General features: G+C 42.2%; 1 pseudogene; it reads left to right on the top strand.

The window, feature by feature from the left end:
- The first annotated feature begins 504 nt into the window (after positions 1-504).
- LOC123049617 (profilin-3-like) lies at positions 505-3,906 on the top strand (annotated as a pseudogene).
- The last annotated feature ends 760 nt before the right edge of the window (positions 3,907-4,666 follow it).

Raw genomic sequence — 4,666 nt, 5'->3', positions numbered from 1 at the left:
CACTACACATTTAATCATGTAAATCATGGCATGCTCAGTCTTCCTAACATAAAGATACCAAATCACGAACAACCCCAGTGTCAAACCAAACAATTGAATCATACTTTTTTTTTTATAAAAAATCAAAGTATTTTTCATAAAAAAGTCTTGCAAAATTAAAAAAAATCGCATTTCCAGAAGAAGTTCAAATCTTGAAAAACGTTTTGTATTTAAAAAAATATTCCAAAAGATGAGAAAACACGTAAGTTTTTAGCTATAAAAAACGCTTTAGCTAGAATGTCTGGCCCGGTTGTACAGTACCAATTTTGATCGGCTACAGTATTTCTAATAAAAAAACTCCCGCAGTACGTCCATTATAGGTGATATGCGCTACATATTAAAAACATTAACGTACGTAGAAGTTGTGACTGCTCGCCTATGCCACATCGCAATTTACTGTCGCTCAATTAACACATCCCCAGGGTAAACTCTCGATGACTTTTTCCTTGCTTCCTCTAGAAGAGAGCCGCAGCCGCCTCGAGCAATGGAGTCCGACTCCTCTTTTTCTCTCCGCACGCAACCTCTCCTTTCCTCTTCTCCTAGGGTTGTGCCGCCGCCGCAACCCATGCCAGCTACTCTGACGCCATCCACTAGAGAAAGCATCCTCCCCAGATCTGCTTCTCCCCCAAACCATCTCATCTTCTTATTCCACCCGGTCACCATGATTGTTGCAGAGGAGGAGGAGGAAGGGGATGGCAAAATCTCGGGAGAGAAAAAACCCGGCAAGCAAGCGAGAAGGATGTCATGGCAGACGTACATTGACGAGCCGCTGCTCTGCGACATCGACGGCCAGCGCCTCACCGCCGCCCCATCTCGGCCACGACGGCGCTGCCTGGGCACAATCCGAGTCCTTCCCCGAGGTCCTCCTTCTTTGTTAAATTATCTACATCTACTGCTCCCATTGATACTCCTTGTTCTGTTTTACTTAGTTTACCTGGTCAATCTATGTTTGACTTGACTGAGATATCGCTTGTCCGGGTGGCTGCGAGCCTGATGTGTTGATGAATTCATTATTTACTTGCTTGTTGTAATCGCAATCTACAGGAACGCTGCTGGTTGGAAGGGGGGGGGGGCTAAATTTCAAGTACAGATGTGGTTACTTGTGTCGAGAATTTTGTTATAAGCATCTGTAACTTACTAATGGAAGCACATTGCAGGGTGATATCTATGTGGCCATACAGATGAAAGTTGATTTTCCAGCTAGCCCAAAAAAATACAATTACCAAAATTTAGAAGTATTGATTTAATGGTACACGTAATTCCTATAGAGACATGGCTTGGACCATCAGATTGCAGGGAGCATAAAGTTTGTTTGTGTTGTTACTATTTCAAACTGTATTAAACCGTGGCTACATAATTTTTAGTGAATGAATGGGGAAGGAAGATCCACTGATCGATATTCTTTTTTGCGACTCCATTAGTTTGTATGTTCAGTTGGCAAACTTTTGCTCTTTTATGTTACACATCATTCTTGTGTTTTTTTCGAAAGATTATATTGCATCAGTCTTATGACTTATGATCAGTGTGTTTCTACATTCAGCAGGTCAAACCTAAAGAACTTACTGCAGTAATAAATGACTTCAATGAACCACACACTTTGGCACCAACTGGATTATTCCTTGGTGGTACAAAGTCGCCATGAAGGCAGCCAATGCACGCGACGTCCCTCTCTCTCGCTTCCTCTCCCATGTAACCCGCCGCCACTAGCGTCCCCAGTGGGAGAGCAACTGGGTACACCGACATCGTCGCACCTCGAGGAAGGAGTGGGTGGAGGTGAAACTGGGTGGGAAGAGAAGGCGGCGGCAGAGTTCGCTGCAGTTTCTATTTGTCATCTGCCTCGACGCTGGAGGCGGCAGATCCATCCAGTCGAAGTGGCTACCGAAAGGGGTGGAGGAAGAAGCCATTGTTGACTGGCTAAGGGTCAGGTCAGGAGGATCCGCCGTGCTTGCCACCAGAAGAAGGGACCCTCTTGTGTCCCGCTTCTTCCCGAGTGTCGGCCACGCGGATAGGCCGCTAGAAGCGCCTCGATGCCGAGTACTAGCTCGACGGCGAGATCGAACGGGAAAAGTTCGGCTCCATTCGGATCTGCCGTGCCAACGCCGGCGGCGAGGAGTTCACAACTCCCCAACAATGGCAAGGATACGGTAGACTGCGTGGCCGACATCGTGCAGGCATGTAGCACCTCCCGGGCCACCCTGGTGACATCACGCTCAAGGCCGTCTGCGAGGACATCGGCAAGTTCTACCTCATCATGGAGCTCTGCAACGGCGACCGCTTGCTGGACGAGATGGCCAGGTATGTTACCTTCTTTGAGTTGCAAGCCACATTTGTGATCAAGGATCTCATGTTAGTGGTGAAGTACTGCCACGAAATGGGCGTCATCCACAGGGACATTAAGCCGGGATATATTTTGCTCAGCGGAAACATGGAAGATGAAACTAGCAGATTTTGGATAGGCAGCATGAGTCACTAACGGAAATTTTTTGCTAATATCTGAAGCTTTCTTCGCACATCATGTTTATATGGAGCCATCTTGGTACAGTTATATTCTTCATAATAGGAAAGGCCAAAGAGAAATTTCCATGTCTTGGTGCATTTTAATTTCAGGTACCACTACAATGTTGCAAATGATAGATTATATTCTTATAAGCTTAGTTTCCTCAAAACTTTGATCTTTAATAATGGATGTTTCCTTCACTTTGACTTTCAAAGTATAATAAACAAGAACACCAAAAGGCCACAGATGTGTAACGATCTTTGATTGTTCCCGTTTCTCTTGTTGCTTAGCATCCGATTTACTATTTAGGGGACTAATTTATTATCCAATTCCCAACACGTATCAAATGTGGGATTGGGCCTAATAGTCCACTTCCCAAGTCTAATGTCTTAGAAAACTCCTCCTTATGAACTCCCATTTCCTTATGAACTAGGTAGCTCGTGGACAAGAGCCTTTGAGGGCAGGTCATGGACAAGGATGCTAATTATTTAGGATTTCACATATTAATTGTATTTCATGTATTTAGAGTTAGTCGCAATATCATCATTGTAGATCAATGTTCTATGTGCAGACTGCCACTGCTCATCTTCCCCCAAGGTTACATTTTTTTTATTTTTGATTACCTTAATCTTTACCCTAGATATGCATTGCTAATGGTATGACACCCTAACAAGATTTCCATTATTATTATTTGCAATTATTACACAAGGACATTATCAAAGGAAGTTTTCCTTATTTAAAAATTGCTTCAACTCCAAATGTTACTGTAGTACTATGTCTTTTTGAACTGAAAAGGAAGTTTCCAGGTTGCTAAGGATTGCCCTCTTCTTTGTTCAGAGAACCCAACGTTCCGGCTAGACAGACCTGCTAGTATTTTAGAATCTGGTCATTAGCAGATTTGTTTTCTTCAAGTAAAGCTAAATGTGAGCCACACCAACTTCCTTTAGTTCTTGAGAATTTTGTTGTTGTCCTTTCGATTAACAATCTGCCACAATGCCAATGACACTTGCATTCTCTTTGTAAAATGCACGTGTGTTCTCTCAAGTTGTCCTCACTATTTGAGGATTGTTACTGTGTGTCAGACAAAGCAAGGCAATGCAAAAAAAAGTGCATGTGCTTTTCTCTGTTTATCAAATATTTACTCTAAAATACGATATGCCTTCTGGAATTTTTCCCTACAAAATACATGTACACTACTAGGAAAAAGCCTAGCAGTAGCGCGGGTTTCTGGCCTATCAGTAGCGCGGGGTGCCGCGCTACTGATACGACGCTACAGCTAAAGGTTATCAGTAGCGCGGGCTTAGACACGCTACTGCTATACGTACTTAATTAGTAGCAGTGCGTTTTGTAGAAAGCGCTACTCGTAATTTCTAGCAGCGCGCCTTCGTGCCCGCGCTACTACTATTATTGCATATTCTTTTTTATATAGTATTCATACACCATTATACAAGTTTTCATACAATAGCAATTTAGAGATTGTTTTTACATCATAATCATCATATCATCATCATCATCATCATCATCTCATTAACAACTCATCATCATAATACATCATTGTCATATAACAACTCCTCATGATCATCATTGTCATGTAACAACTCCTCATTGTCATATAACAACTCCTCATGATCATCATCATCAACTCTAGCTAACACATTGTAGCACATAATAATACATTGTACCTAGTACCTTATCATATAACAACTCCTCTTTTATAGGACCTACTACCTTCTCTTAGGTAAAATAGCATAAAAAAGATAGACCCTGACTCTCCATTATGGAGAATGGAGATTATCCTGTCTCCAATTCTTGCGCTTCGCACAGTGTTGCTTCCAAGTAGCTCCCTACGATTGACCATACATTTTTCCAATCTTTGATTGTCATGTCTCATCAGTTTTAGAAATCCGGTATGAACATGAGTGATTCGTCGGATGACCTGGCCATAAGTTCAAAACATCAAGGCGACCATTCGGAAATATCAGATGAGGCACACAATCCTTTAGGATTTTCTGTTGAAAAACATAGTAATAACTTCGTAGTTATCAATGTAGTTGAGTTTTAGAAGAATTTATGCAAAAGATGCACGGATGTCGTAATAGTACAAAATCTTACCATGATATCTCCATGGAT

Source organism: Triticum aestivum, chromosome 2D (assembly GCF_018294505.1).
Source record: "Triticum aestivum cultivar Chinese Spring chromosome 2D, IWGSC CS RefSeq v2.1, whole genome shotgun sequence".
NCBI lineage: Eukaryota > Viridiplantae > Streptophyta > Magnoliopsida > Poales > Poaceae > Triticum > Triticum aestivum.
The sequence above is the reverse complement of the archived record's forward strand: the minus strand, read 5'-3'. Positions and strand labels throughout refer to the sequence as shown.